The 15841-nt window shown below is 47.8% G+C and overlaps 1 protein-coding gene across 9 annotated transcripts in view; it reads left to right on the top strand.

Moving 5' to 3' along the window:
* HK1 (hexokinase 1) overlaps nt 1-15841 on the top strand; it is a 130910-nt gene that overhangs the window by 51011 nt on the left and 64058 nt on the right. The window contains exon 1 of one of the 9 annotated variants that reach the window (XM_025395791.1): nt 14303-14314. The exons of the other annotated variants lie outside the window; for them this stretch is intronic. The gene's annotated coding sequence lies outside the window, so the exon portion shown is untranslated. Of the gene's footprint in view, nt 1-14302; nt 14315-15841 lie in introns of those variants that run through there. 9 annotated transcript variants of the gene reach the window in all.

Raw genomic sequence — 15841 nt, 5'->3', positions numbered from 1 at the left:
GAGAAAATTATGAAAAGTCAGCCTGGGCAACAAAATGAAACCTCATCTTAAAAAAAATTTTTTTTAGCTTGCTTTGGTGGCATGCACATACCTGTAGTCACAGCTACTCAGGAGGCTGATTGAGCCCAAAAGACTGATCCCAAAACAGTGAGCTGTGATGCTATGATTGTGTCACCGCACTCCAGGCTGGATGATAGAGTGAGACTCTGTCTCAAAAAAAAGAAGAAAAAAAATTATGAGACATGTCTCATAACCTCTCAATTCTGATGTTGTACAAATATTCAGTGAGAGCTTCTTGGTGAATCTTGACTTTACAATCCCTGCCTCTTCTGCCTTAGATACTCCTAGAGTTTCTCCCAAGAGAAGCCCCATCACTTTATCTGGTTGGATAGTTTGGGAATGTCGTGAAGGAATAAACTGGCAGGCAGGGTGGCTGTGAGGTGCTTTCACATCTGGCCAAGCTGTTCCGTGCCCCCATGCTCCTACTGTTCTCCGGAGAAGACATAGGCAGCTTTCCCTTTACAAGACTGATTTGGCGTGACTGGGACTGTCTCTGTGTGTGTCTGCAGTCAGGGATTCCTGGCAGACAGATTTAGCCACTGGAATCAGCTCTGAGCATGCCTGAGAAGGTTCAGAGAAGACATGGATAAAGACAGGGAGCTGTATACCTCCGCATCCAGGAATCAGTTGTGGCCAGACTGATGGCACCTGCTTATTGATTTATTTTTATTTTTTTAAAGAGACAGGGTCTTACCATGTTGCCCAGGCTGGTCTTGAACTCCTGGGCTCAGGCAGTCCTCCTGCCTCGGCCTCCGTAAGTGTGCTTATTGATTTGAAAACCCTGAAGATCAAATCTGATCACAGGAGCTCAATCATTTCTTTAAAAAATGTTTGATTTTTAAATTACGTGCAGAGGACTGTGCAAGGCTGGGATGACAACTATAAATAAGGCAGAAATGGTCCCTGTTCTCATGGAGCATAAAATATTTGCTGGCTGGGCGTGGTGGCTCATGCCTATAATCCCAGCACTTTGGGAGGCCAAGGCAGGCTGATCAATTGAGGTCAGGAGTTTGAGACCAGCCTGACCAACATGGTGAAACCCCATCTCTACTAAAAATACAAAAAAGGTAGCCAGACGTGGTGGCTCATGCCTGTAGTCCTAGCTTCTCGGGAGGCTGAGGCAGAAGAATCGCTTGAATGTGGGAGGCGGAGGTTGTAGTGAGATGACACTCCAGCCTGGGTGACAAAACGAGACTCCATCTGAAATAATAATAATAATAATAAAACGTATTTGCTGTGTTATATGTGCAAAGCATATGGGCTATGAGGGCCCACAGCGTGGCGTGGTTATACCTTGGGTGGGAAATCCCTAGCCTAGGAACTGCTTACAGCTAGGCTGCGGATGTTAGCTCCTTAAGTGCTTCAGGAAACTGCTCCCATCCCCAGTTCTGGGGCTGTGTTAGTCTGTTTGGAGTAGCAGGACAGGTGCCCACTGCCTTCTGACCTAATAAACCTTAACAACGGGATCTTTTTTTTTTTTTTTTTTTGAGACGGAGTCTCACTCTGTCGCCCAGGCTGGAGTGCAGTGGCCGGATCTCAGCTCCGCCTCCTGGGTTTACGCCATTCTCCTGCCTCAGCCTCCCGAGTAGCTGGGACTACAGGCGCCCGCCACCTCGCCCGGCTAGTTTTTTTTGTATTTTTTTAGTAGAGACGGGGTTTCACCAGGTTAGCCAGGATGGTCTCGATCTCCTGACCTCGTGATCTGCCCGTCTCGGCCTCCCAAAGTGCTGGGATTACAGGCTTGAGCCACCGCGCCCGGCCAACAACGGGATCTTATGAAACCACTTCATACACACTGGGTTGTGTTCATTTTATTTGCTCTTAAAGAAAAATAGGTAAAAATTTTACAGTTTGATGGGTCTTGATTTCTGGAAATAACACTGACTTCTGGTAAACAGTACATATCAGGGATATTATACTTAGAAACTTTGTAAGGTGGAGTCAAATTAATTGTCACAAAAATGTGTATTTTCTTTCTTTCTTTTTTTTTTTCTTTTTAAGACGGAGTCTCGCTCTGTCGCCCAGGCTGGAGTGCAGTGGCTCAATCTCGGCTCACTGCAAGCTCTGCCTCCTGGTTCATGCCATTCTCCTGCCTCAGCCTCCTGAGTAGCTGTGACTACAGGCGCCCGCCACTGCGCCTGGCTAATTTTTTGTATTTTTAGTAGAGACGGGAGTCTCGCCGTGTTTAGCCAGGATGGTCTCGATCTCCTGACCTTGTGATCCGCCCGCCTCAGCCTCCTAAAGTACTGAGATTACAGGCGTGAGCCACCACGCCCGGCCATGTATTTTCTTATTCTTTTTTTTTTTTGTTTTTTGACATGGAGTTCTGCTGTGTCGCCCAGGCTGGAGTGCAATGGCACGATCTCGGCTCACCGCAACCTCTGTCTCCTGGGTTTGAGCGATTCTCCTGCCGGAGTAGCTGGGGTTACAGGCGCCAGCCACTGCCCCGGCCTGCTTTTTTTTTTGTTTGTTTTTTTTTTTGAGATGGAGTCTCACTCTGTAGCCCATGCTGGAGTGCAATGGCATGATCTTAGCACACTGCAACCTCTGCCTCCCGGGTCCAAGTGATTCTCCTGCCTCAGCGCCCTCCACCCTCAAGTAACTGGGATTACAGATGCCTGCCACCATGCCCGGCTAAGTGTTGTATTTTTAGTAGAGACTGGGTTTCACCATGTTGGCCAGGCTGGTTTCGAACTCCTGACCTCAAGTGATCTGCCTGCCTCAGCCTCCCAAAGTGCTGGAATTACAGGCGCCAGCCACTACCCTTGGCCTGCATTTTTTTTTTTTTTTTTTTTTTTTGAGACGGAGTCTCATTCTGTCGCCCAGGTTGTAGTGCAGTGGCACGATCTCAGCTCACTGCAACCTCTGCCTGCTGAGTTCAAGCAATTCTTCTGCCTCAGCTTCCCTAGTAGCTGGGATTACAGGTGCCGCCACTACGCCCAGCTAATTTTTTGTATTTTTAGTGGAGATGAGGTTTCACCATGTTGGCCAGGCTGGTCTTGAATTCCTGACCTCATGATTCTCCTGCCCCGGCCTCCTGAAGTGTTGGGATTACAGGCGTGAACCACCGTGTCTGGCCACTTTTTTTTTTTTATTTTTTTATTTTTATTTTTTTTTATTTTTTTATTTTTTTATTTTTTATTTTTTTTTTTTTTTGAGACGGAGTCTCGCTCTGTCGCCCAGGCCGGAGTGCAGTGGCCGGATCTCAGCTCACTGCAAGCTCCGCCTCCCGGGTTCACGCCATTCTCCGGCCTCAGCCTCCCGAGTAGCTGGGACTACAGGCGCCCGCCATCTCGCCCGGCTATTTTTTGTATTTCTTAGTAGAGACGGGGTTTCACTGTGTTCGCCAGGATGGTCTCGATCTCCTGACCTCGTGATCCGCCCATCTCGGCCTCCCAAAGTGCTGGGATTACAGGCTTGAGCCACCGCGCCCGGCCACTTTTTTTTTTTTAATGGCTTGTCGTCTCTAGGCATCCTGGAACACTTAGTGAGTGTCATGTCCAGTATGAATTATATATATATATATAATTGAGATTACACTATAAATGTTTCTGCACACAACTATACTAACATATGTGTAGGTGTGTGTATGCTTTCATATGCTCTTTCAAAAGCCTCAGCGAGGTTGACGGTACAAGAAGTATTATTCCTGGGCTTACCAGCAGGGCTCCCTCCCCAGGGCATCCTCCCCATCCTGCTGCCTGCCTTGTGTGTTGCAGACAGAAGGCAAGCAATTTATTCCCCGTTTAGAAACAGAGACTGAAGACCCATCCAGAGGAGATAAAACATTTTTCTAAGGTGGAAAGAAAATCAGGAATAGGATTCAGAGGGCTCTTCTTGCTTCCTCTGTTTCCTTCTTTTAGAAGAAAAACCTGTCCTAGTTGGTTTTAATGCTTTACCTTGGAACCTGTATTTTAATACTGTCACGTTACAAATCAATACATTGGAGTTAATTTTTATTATGAAATATTTGAGGCACATAAAAGAAGATTGAGGTTCACCTAAACACCTCTGTGTCTGCTACTCAGCTTGAGAAGTTATAGACACAATTACAATTACGTTACAGACATAGTTGAAGCCCTGTCTGCGCCATCTCTGAGACAGTTAGCTGCTTCTTCCTTTGGAGGTGACCTCTGTCCTGAATTTGGTGTTTATCTTTTCATGTATGTTTTTATGCTTTTATTACATATGCATGTGTCTATAAACAGTATATAGTATTGCTTTATAGATAACATGGTTTTACCTTTTGTAAATGGTACTATACTGACTATGTGTTTAAGCAATATATGGTATTGCTTTGTGTGGTTTTAAACTCTTTTTTTTTTGAGATGGAATGTCATTCTGTTGCCTAGGCTGGAGTGCAGTGGTGCGGTCTCAGCTCACTGCAGCCTCTGCCTCCTGGGTTCAAGCGATCCTCCTGCCTCAGCCTCCTGAGTAGCTGAGATCATACCCGGCTAATTTTTTTGTATTTTTAGTAGAGACAGGGTTTCACCATGTTGGTCAGGCTGGTCTCAAACTTCTGATCTCAAGTGATCTGCCCACCTAGGCCTCTTTCCAAAGTGCTGGGATTATAGGCGTGAGCCACCACACCCAGCCAGTTTTAAACTCTTATAAATGGTGCTATACTGTATGTATCCTTCCGCCATTTATTTTCTTTTAGCTCAACATTATATTTTTGAGATTTTACAAATGTTGATCTACGTAACTGTTTCATTAAACTGCTCTGGTTTCTTACAGAGTATAAAAGCTCCACAGTTAATTCATCTATTCTGCTTTTGATGGGCATTTGTGTTTCTAATGTTTCAAGTGACAAACAATGCCTTGGTGAACTTTCTCTAGAACAACTCATTCAGCGCATGCACAAGTTTCTCTAGGCTCTAAACTGTGTACCTAGGGCTGGGATTACCAGGTGGAGAGATGTGTGCATCTTCCCATATACGAGATTCTGCCAAGTTGCCATCTGTGGTCATGCCAGTTCACACTCCCATGGGAAGTATGTGCAGGTTGCCTTTGTTCCACACCAACCCTTGTTATGGTCAAACCTTTGCAAATTTGTAATAGATGAGTTTTAGTCTATTTCCTTCCTCAGTCATTTCCATTCACATCTCAGTATTCGAGCTGTGTTTAAAATTAGCCCATTTCCTGAGTTAACCTTATCAGAGTCCTTGCTTCAGAGTCCCATGGAGTGAAGTTGACAGCTCCACGGACTGCTGCTGCTGAGATATCTGTACTGGGGAGGGAAAGGCTTAGGATGGCTCTCCATCGCCCCTGGTGCTGTGGGGCGACTCCGTTAAACTTTTCTGGGAATTGAAACACACATTTGTGAGCTTTCACTTGCACACACTTCCTCTCTTCTGGGTGGATCCGACCTGGGTAGGGCAGGCTTATCTGTCGCCTAAACATGCCCAGCTCTGCTCAGAGAAAACTCAAGCCAGCGGCCTCTCAGACCGTCTTCCGTAAAAGGAGAGGGTGGCTGTACCCACGTGGCAGGGAAAACTGAAGTCCGCGGCTCAGCCGTTTGCACACAGAAGCTGAGCTGTCCCTGTGCGAGGCAGAAAATGTCGGCTCATGTTCATCTTGAGTCTGTGCCTGATTACAGGCTGCAGACTTGGAGACCTCAAGCGTGCCTTACAGGGAAGGGGACATTCGGTGCCTACTAGGTGCCCGGCTTTTCTTTTTCTTAACAGGGGTCTTATTGAATCATTTCTAGAACTCATATGAAACAAAGCCAACGTTCATTGTTGTATTCATTGCCATGTACTATGCTAAAGGCATCGTGAGCCTTTGCTTGGTTCATCCCCACAACGCCTTTGTGAGGTGGATGTGATTTCAGACCATGAGGCCCTGATAGTGAACGATAGAGCCAGCATTCAGCCTCATCAAGGCTGATGGCAGAGCTCCTGCTTTAATTATTTTCTCAATTGTGTTATAATTCACCTACCATGAAACGCACCATTGTACAGTGTACAATTCAGTGGTTTCTAATACCTTTACAAGGTTGTCCAAGCATCACCACCGTCTAATTCCAGAATATTTTATCACCCTCCGAAAAAACTACCTGTTAGCAGTCACTTCCCATTTCTGCCTCCACCTAGCTTCTGGCAACCACTAATCTACCTTTTTTTTTTTTTTTAATGGATTTGTCTCTTATGGACATTTCATATAAATGGAATAATATAAAATGTGGCCTTTTGTGTCTAGCCTCTTTTACTTAGCATAATGTCTTCAAGGTTCATCCATGTAGTAGCATGTGTCAGCACTTCATTCCTTTTTATTGCTGAATACTATTCCATTGTATTTTTCTACTACATTTTGTTTGTCCATTTGTCAGTTGACAGGCATTTGGACTGCTTCCACTCTTTTTGGCTATTATGAATAATGCTGCTCTGAACATTTGTGTGTGAATATTTTGTATAGACATGCTTGCTTGCTTTCTTCTTCTTTTTTTTTTTTTTTTTTAGACGGAGTTTTGCTCTCTCGCCAGGCTGGAGTGCAGTGGCGCAATCTTGGCTCACTGCAACCTCCGCCTCCCGGGTTCAAGTGATTCTCCTGCCTCAGCCACCCAAGTAGCTGGGACTATAGGCACATGCCACCATGCCCAGCTAATTTTTGTATTTTTAGTAGAGATGGAGTTTCACCATGTTGGCCAGGATGGTCTTGATCTCTTGACCTTATGATCCGCCCGTCTCAGCCTCCCAAAATGCTGGGATTACAGGCGTGAGCCACCGCGCCTGGCCAGACATGCTTTCGTGTCTCTTGGGTGTATATGTAGGAATGGAATTCCTTGGAGAGCCCCTGCTTTTAATCGATTTGAGGAAGAGGGCATTATCTCCATTCAGAAATGAGCAAACGAAGGCCCCCCAGGTGGTGAATTGACTTGCTGATGACCACACAACTCATGAATGACAGGCACAGGAACCCAGTACTGCTGGTCCCCTGAGTCAGAAATCCATGTTCTTTCCACCATTATACCCAACTCTCATTGTGCAGTTTAGGGAAACAGATCAAGGAGGGAAAGACTGGAGTGGGAGAGGGGTGGAATTGGCTTGGGATCCAGGTTCCCTGTCCCCTATTTCCTGCCCCTCCCCAGCACCAGCACGGTCTCTCCTGCCTGTGCCTGCTGCCCCACCCCCAGCCCCATTTGCTTAGTGTTGATGAGCCTCTTCCACTTGGGAAGGAAATGGATCCAGTAAGGTCATTAACAGTGAAATGTTAGGGATTTGCCCTGTTTTTCAAATCTCCCTTTTCATTTGTCTCCTTCCTCCCATTCTTGTTTGCATTTAAAACAGGACCCCCAGGAGGGCAATGCTTAACCTGCATGAAAACTCCCTCAGTGCTCCTTGTGATGCCCACTCTTAGCCTCTGCCTGGGGGTACTGTAAGCAGCTGTCGATTCCATCAGTTGATTGACACATAGGGCTTGTCTTCAGCATGTTATTCACCCAGACCTCATGTCCCTGATGTCTCCTGGTGCCTTCTAGGACCCTGTCTGGGTGGGTGTGGTGAGTGAAGTAGGAGACCCAGGCTACTGCTGTGATAAAGACACTGCCTCACATTTACGAAGTTCAGTCTCATTTATAAAATACTTGATTTAATCGGATGCTTGCTTTAGCTGAATCCTTCCATCAAGCTTGGATGTAGGAATTTCTTCCTGCATCTTACATATGGGGCAGGTGAGGCCCAGGAAGTGGAATTCATGTGATCTTGGTGGCCAGAAAGCAGTAGAGCTAGGGTGGGGACACAGACCTCCCCAACGCCAGTGGGCAGTTGTTGCTGTGCCTGCAGACCCAGAACTGTGGTCCAGGGCTCCAGACTCCAAAGCCATTGATGGGGTTCAGGGCATACAATCCCCAAATAGTAATATGGCATTTGAGAAAACAGCAGAGGCAGGAAGGTCTTTCACCTTTCCCCTCCCTTCTTCCCTGATGCAGACTCATTCAAGAAGGTGTCTACCCTATACCCAGAAGAATGGGACATCCTTATCTCTGGAGATACAGGGACACAGAGAAGAATCTGAACAAACAGGGCCTGCTAACTTCTCTTCAGTTTATCACTATTAGATCATATCCCCTTTCTCCAGTCACACTTCTTCATGACCATCCACTTCTTCATCAAACCTGACATAGAGAAATATGCAGACTTACCTGTTTTTTTTTTTTCTTTCTTTCTTTCTTTCTTTTTTTTTTTTGAGACAGTTCTCGCTGTGTTGCCCAGGCCGGAGTGCAGTGGCGCAATCTCGGCTCACTGCAGCCTCCACCTTCCTGGTTCAAGCATTTCTCCCACCTTGGTCTCCCGAGTAGCTGGGATTACAGGCATGTGTCGCCACACCTGGCTAATTTTTGTATTTTTGGTAGAGATGGGGTTTCACTATGTTGACTAGACTGGTCTCAAACTCCTGGCCTGAAGTGATCTGCCCACCTTGGCCTTCCAAAGTGCTGGGATCACAGGCATGAGCCACAACGCCTGGCGAGAGTTACCTGTTTCTTTGTACCTTCATTTCCTTTTGAAGGCTTCTGTGTCACCTAAAAACTTAGATTAATTTGTGTGCCTTGTTCTTGTTACTCTGTCTTTTGTTATAGGGGCCTCAGCCATAAACCTAAAATGGGAAGGAAGGATATTTCTTTTCGGCTACCACGTGTTCTACATTGCAGCGGCCTTCCTCATAGAAACCGTCACCCAAGGCTCTGATAATGGAGATGTGTCAGAAATGCTAGGGCTGTGTGTCCAGAATAGTAGGCACCAGCCAGAGGTGGCTGTTGAGCTCTTAAAATGTGGCAAGTCTGATTTGAGATGTGCTGTGGCATATAAACTCCATACAGGTTTTCAAAAATTTCATGTGACACAAAGAATATGAAATAGCCTGGTAATCGTTTTCAATTTTTTTTTTTTTTGAGACAGAGTCTTGCTCTGTCACCAGGCTGGAGTGCAGTGGCACGATCTTGGCTCACTGAAACCTCCACCTCCCAGGTTCAAGTGATTCTCCTGCCTCAGCCTCCCAAGTAGCTGGGATTACAGGTGTGCACCACCACGCTGAGCTAATTTTTTGTATTTTTGGTAGAGTCGGGGTTTCACCATGTTGGCCAGGCTGGTCTCGAACTCCTGACCTCAAGTGATCCACCTGCCTCGGTCTCCCAAAGTGCTGGGATTACAGGCGTGAGCCACTGTGCCCGGCCAATAGTTTTCTAGTATTGGCTGGGCATGGTGGCTCACACCTGTAATCTTGGCACTTTAGGAGGCTGAGGCCAGAGGATCACTTGAGCCCAGGAGCTTGAGATCAGCCTGGGCAATATAGCAGACCTCATCTCTACAAATAATTAAAAACATTAGCTGGGCGTGGTGGCACACATCTGTGGTCCCAGCCACTTGGGAGTCTGAGGTGAGAGGATTGCTTGAGCCCAGGAGGTCAAGGCTGCAGTGAGCCCTGATTGACCCACTGCACTCCAGCCTAGGTGATGGAGCAAGACCCTGTCTAAAAAAAAAAAAAATTTTTTTTTTCTGATATTGATTAGATGTAGAAACAACATTTTGGATATACTGGGTTAAATAAAATACAGTATTTCACTTGGGAGGCTGAGGCAAAAGGACTGCTTTGATTGTTTGAGGCTGCAGTGAGCCCTGATTGCTCCACTGTACTCCATTCTGGGTGACAGAATGAGATTATATAAAAAAAAAATTAATTTCACCTGTTCTTTTTAAATGTGGCTACTAGAAAAGTTAACATTGTATATTTGGCTCATATTATCTTCCTGTTGGACAGTGCTCTGCTAGATGGTGAATTCCATGGCTTAGGAGTTTGCACGCTGCATTTAAAGCAGTGGGTTCCTGTGGATCCTTGGACCTTGGTTTCCTCCTGTGTAAGCTGCAGTTTCCTTATCTGGAATCCATGATCTTGAAACTACCCATCCAGCTTGAGTAGTATTGTGAGGTGACCATCAAGCCCTCTAGACCTCATTTTCTTTCTTTCTTTCTTTTTTGAGACAGAGTCTTGCTCTGTCACACAGGCTGAAGTGCACTGGCACAATCTTGACTCACCGCAACCTCTGCTTCCCTGGTTCAGGCGATTCTCATGCCTCAGCCTCTCTAGTAGCTAGGATTACAGGAGCGCTGCACCACACCCAGCTAATTTTTTTATAGTTTTAGTAGAGATACGGTTTTGCCATGTTGGCCAGGCTGATCTTGAACTGGCCAAGTGATCCACCCACCTCAGCCTCTCAAAGTGCTGGGATTACAGGTGTGAGCCACTGTACCCGGCCTGGCTTCTGTTTCATCTGTCAGATGAGGTAAATGATACCTGCCCTGTTCTCTGCCCCCACTTTTCAAATTAGAGAATGGACAAGGAAATACTTGGAAAGTGTACAGAACTGTACAAATGTCAGGTGTTATCATTGTTACTCACCCAGCTTACAGCTGTAGACACCTTGAGTAGCCAGGTGGAGGATGGCAGCTTCCTGGCTAACAGGGTAGGCAGACAACAGGGCCCTGAGCCTGGGCAGGGGTCCTGAGTGCCATTCTGCCTTTGCCTTGGATTGTGTGGGAGCTCCTGGGCCATCTGCATGTCTATGTGCCCTGGCCAAATGGACAGATTAAAATGACACCATGGGTTGCTGAAACGCCATTTTCTGAGGACTCTAAAGTGTCACGGAGCTCCTGTGTATAGTATGTGAGGCCAGAAGGCAGTTTTCATGATTGCTGTTTTACTGATGGAAATACACAAGAGATCGAAGTGACTTGCTCAAGGTCATAGAGGGAGGCAGTGCCCTTGGCTGAGGCCTGAGGTCTTTCGATTTCTAGCTCAGTCCAGTCCCACCACTGCAGTATCTCCAAGCCACAGCGTTGGGGTTTGGTTGTCTGGCAGTGAAAGTAAACCTGTCTGCACTCAGATCCTTTTCTCCCTGTTGTCGGGAGGTAGCTGGGTCAGTGGGAATTGTGAGACTGGAGGTCCAGAAGCTGGCTGTTTGCTAAGCCATCCACCAGGAGGCTGAGAAGTAAGCCTGTTGTGCCTGCCCTGCCACATTCCAGGGCCGTTCTGTTCCCCCCCCCGGAGGGAATGGGGGCCTGCTTTATTTTTAGCTAGTTTAGTGTGACAGCCTTGTTGTCTTTCTGGGCAAGGACTTGGCCACTTTCACCAGTCAGGAAGCTCCTTTTAGAACCTCCAGGCCCTACTCAGGTTCTCCTAGGAAGAGGAGGCCAAGGGAAGGGGTGCTGAAGTTGGAGTGCTGCTCTGCTTGCTGAGTGGCCTGGGGCATTTGGCTAACTTCACAGCCCTAGGCTCCACCTGCCTCATGTGGGGTTCATAATAGCTTCCTTACACATTGTGCAGATTTGTATGGAGGAGGTTAAAGCACCCAGCATGGACCCTGTCCACATTCATATTGCTAGAACCTCAGTTTCTTCATCAAGAATGGGGATCCCGGCTGGGCTCAGTGGCTAACGCCTGTTATCCCAACACTTAGGGAGGCTGAGGCGGGCGGATCACAAGGTCAAGAGATCAAGATCATCCTGGCCAACATAGTGATACCCTGTCTCTACTTAAAATACAAAAATTAGCTGGGTGTGGTGGCGTGCGCCTGTAGTCCCAGCTACTCAGGAGGTTGAGGCAGGAGAATCGCTTGAACCCAGGAGGCGGAGCTTGCAGTGAGCTGAGATTGGGCCACTGCACTCCAGCCTGGTGACAGAGCGAGACTCTGTCTCAAAAAAGAAAAAATGGGGATCCCATTTTCCTCATGATTTGTTGTACGTAAACAGAGTTCATTGAAACAGAACCAACAGTTTACACATGCTGAGAGACACTATGAACCTGAGAGAAGAGACCGGGCAAGGCTGTGTCCCCAGGATGAGGTTTTTGAGTGCCTGAGGGATGGTTTTGGCTTTGGTGATGATCTCACACAGACCTGTCACTGAGGAGCCCTGCAGTGGAATTGATTATCCCAGACACAGTTCCTCTGGTAGCTTGCAGGTGACTCAGCTTGAATAAGGGAGTGGGAATTCTGATTATCTTTAGGCCCCTCTGTTCTTCTGGGCCCCAGCCATGCAGTGGTGAAGTGGTGAGGGGAAGGCAGGGGTTAGAAGTGCTTGGAACTCTACCTTAGAGGAAAGCCTGAAGTGAGAGGCCGCTGCCGGGGAAGAAGGGCTGGGCCATTCGGGGAAGTCTCGGGGCCTTATCTGAGCCAGCAAACCCTCTGAGACCTCCCTAGGCTAGTGTCACTGGAGGCCTCCCGCCCAGCACAGGAGCCACCCAGCCTGGCCCAGGAGCCACCACGCGGTGCCTCCTAGAGCTCCTGGGCACACAAAGAGCCCAGAGGGCATGGCTCCTGTATCTCTGGCACTCACGGTCTAGCTGGTGGCGTGGACCATGCATGTGTCCCTGCAACGCCCAGGAAAGATACACACCACGAAGTGTCTCCCGGGCAGGTCAACTCCTACATAGTGAACACCTAAGGCCGAGGGGATGCTGAGGAGAGGAGTGGACGGTGTGGGATGGGGTAGATCATGGCATGTGCTCCTGACAAGGTGAGTTGGGAGGTGAGCTTTGGGAGGAAGAAGGAACTGGGGATGGAGAGGCCCAGGAGGCAGACTGGACAGGGCTCTGCAAGGAAGGACCTTTGAGGTGATGAGCCACTGTCAGGGTGCTGGGTGTTAGTGGTTGCTTTAGGGACCCCACTAGATCAGGGCTGCCTCCCCTTGTGGCCAACTCCCTCCCTGCTCAGAGACCGGCTGCCAAGCACAGAACAGAAACTAGGTTCCCGGCCGCCACCCGCAGTACTGAGGTGGGGCTGGGCCGCCGCAGAAACCATGTGCAGGCAGGAAGAGGAGTCCGGGGCTGCTGGGTGGGCACAGACCATGGTGTGGGCCCAGGGTCTCAGCTTGCTATGGCTGTTGAACTTCCTTCCCAGACTGTGTGAAAGGGGAAGGAGCAGATCGGACAGCTTGTTGTGGCTCTGATCCCAGCTGGAGGGGAGAAGTGGCCTCCTGGAGGTCACACTGGAGTGGCGTGCTTTCTGTAAGGCCGGACAGCCATGCTGTTCTGGAGTGGCTGGAGCTGTGGTGGTGATACCCCCTGTAGTATCGCATCTCCCTCTCCAGGAAGCTCCTGACCCTGGCTCTCCCTGGACTGAGAGGATAGAGCACAGGACCAGGAATCAGGGAGCTTGCGGTCCACACGAGTCTCTGCAAGTATGTCACTCTGGCCAGTTGAGGAACCTCCTGGCCCCTCATTCTTGCCCAGGGCATTGGAAGTGATGGTACCTGTTCTGCTTCTGCAGACAGGATGCTGTAAGGACCAACAGGTAAAAGCACTGTGCAAAGTAGAGAGGCCTTTATAGGTCAAAGTCATAGGAACACACCCACGTGACAGATGGGAAGACTGAGGTGCCCATAGGATGACAGAGCCAGAAGTCAAATGCAGGTGTCTACATGGCCCCGACTGTGCCCTGTCATTGGACCGGGAGGGGTCCTGAGGAAGTCTTTAGTACCACTCTGCTAGTTTGAGTCTTAGAGAGTGTCTGCAGGCAATAGGAAGCGGGAAGTAGGTTTTTAAAGAAAAAAGTGTTTATAATATAATTCCATTTTTGTAAAACAAAAAGAACCATCCATCTCTGTATGTATGAGTGTTTGTTTAGGGAGGAAGACAGTCCTAGTACATAAAACTCCATTAGCAGGGATATCTCTGGGGAGACTGGGGAAAGAATTAATAATTTTTACTTTTATGCATTTATATGATGTTGGAATATATTTTACAATAAGTATATATTACTGTTACTGCTTTTTTTTTTTTTTTGAGATGGAGTTTTGCTCTTGTTGCCTAGGCTGAAGTGCAGTGGCGCGATCTTGGCTCACTGCAACCTCCGCCTCCTGGATTCAAGCGATTCTCTTGCCTCAGCCTCCCAAGTAGCTGGGGTTACAGGCGCCCGCCACCATGCCCGGCTAATTTTGTATTTTTAGTAGAGACGGGGTTTCTCCATGTTGATCAGGCTGGTCTTGAACTTCTGATCTCAGGTGATCCACCCGCCTTGGTCTCCCAAAGTGTGGGGATTACAGGCGTGAGCCACTGCACCTGGCCTGTTATTGTTTCTTTAAAAAAAAAATGAAACAGTGCAAATGTTTCAGAGCAGTTTTGTCAGAGTTTTTATTTGCCATTTTTTCAGGCATATTGCCTCCCAGCTTTAGTTTTCTACTAATGGGTCAATAGCATTTGTGATAGATGCATTTTTTTTTTTTTTTTGGAGACGAAGTCTCGCCTTGTTGCCCAGGCTGAAGTGCAGTGGCGTAATCTCAGCTCACTGCAACCTTTGCCTCTGGAGTTCAAGTGATTCTCCTGCCTCAGCTTCCCGAGTAGCTGGGATTACAGGCATCTGCCACCACGCTCGGCTAATTTTTTTTGTATTTTTAGTAGAGTTGGGTTTCACCATGTTGGCCAGGCTGGTCTTGAACTTCTGACCTCTCAGGTGATCCACCCGCCTCAGCCTCCCAAAGTGCTGGGATTACGAGCGTGAGCCACCGTGCCCGGCCAGTAGATGCATTTTTCAGGCATTGAGATGAAAGGAGTTAGGGGTACAGGAAATGACACTTGATGCTTACTTTGTTTCTGGCACATTAAAATCCTCCCCATAACCCTCAGAAGTGGAGGATTTATTATCTCCATCTTAAAAGTGAGACTCCTCCAGCCTGGGGGACAGAGCAAGACTCCGTCTCAAAAAAAAAAAAAAAAAAAGTGAGACTCAGAATGCTGGGCGCGGTGGCTCACACCTGTAATCCCAGCACTTTGGGAGGCCGAGGCGAGCAGATCGTGAGGTCAGGGATCAAGACCATCCTGGCTAACATGGTGAAACCCCGTCTCTATTAAAAATACAAAAAATATAGCCAAGCGTGGTGGCAGGCGCCTGTAGTCCCAGCTACTCGGGAGGCTGAGGCAGGAGAATGGTGTGAACCCGGGAGGTGGAGCTTGCAGTGAGCCAAGAGAGCGCCACCGCACTCCAGCCTGGGCGACTGAGCCAGACTCCGTCACCAAAAAAAAAAAAAAAAAAAAAAAAAGTGAGACTAAGTGAGACTCAGAGAGATTAAGTAACTTGTCCAAAGTAACACAGCTAATAAATAGGATTTGAACCCAGCTGTCTGTCCACAGCCCTGTGTTCTTTCTACCACGTGAGGAAAATGGAAATGCTTAAGGTGAAGCCCCAAGTGGGAGGTTGTGAGCCCTGGAATCTAGACCCAGCTGCCATTTATAAACTCCTCAACTTAGCTTGAATCATGGGTCTGTTTCCTCTCCTAGATAATGGAGATAATGATGTCTTTCCTGCCTACTTCACTGGGCTGTAGTGACAGGAGAAAGGGAACTAGCATTAAAGCACCTGCTTCCTGCCTGGCACTTAGCATCCACAAGCTCATTTCACTTCTTTCTACACAGTTTAAATGGGATAATGTATGTGAAGGTTCTGTGTCTGAAGGGCCAGTGCACATGTGAGCCATTGCTAATCATGATATTAACAAGCACCCAGGGCTCATTCTCTCCGAGTCAGTGTCCTTAGCAAAGGGAAGTGAATTCTGATGTTGAAATCTCTGTCCTCCCCTAAGCTAACATCTTTCTTAACCCTTCAGGGTGCATGCCATGATTTCTTTTTGTAAGTGGAGCGCCTCTCTTGGAAAGTTCATTTTAAAGGCCCGTGTCAGCAGCTTCAGTCACGCCTGCTGTTCTGCATCATTCTCGATCCTCGCAGGAGGGTGGATGAGAGAGGGAGTGAAATTTTCCATGGCTTTGCCCCCTTCCACGGGGTGGGGTGAAAATG

This window comes from Theropithecus gelada, chromosome 9, assembly GCF_003255815.1.
Source record: "Theropithecus gelada isolate Dixy chromosome 9, Tgel_1.0, whole genome shotgun sequence".
Lineage (NCBI taxonomy): Eukaryota > Metazoa > Chordata > Mammalia > Primates > Cercopithecidae > Theropithecus > Theropithecus gelada.
This window is presented reverse-complemented; position numbering and strand designations above follow the sequence as displayed.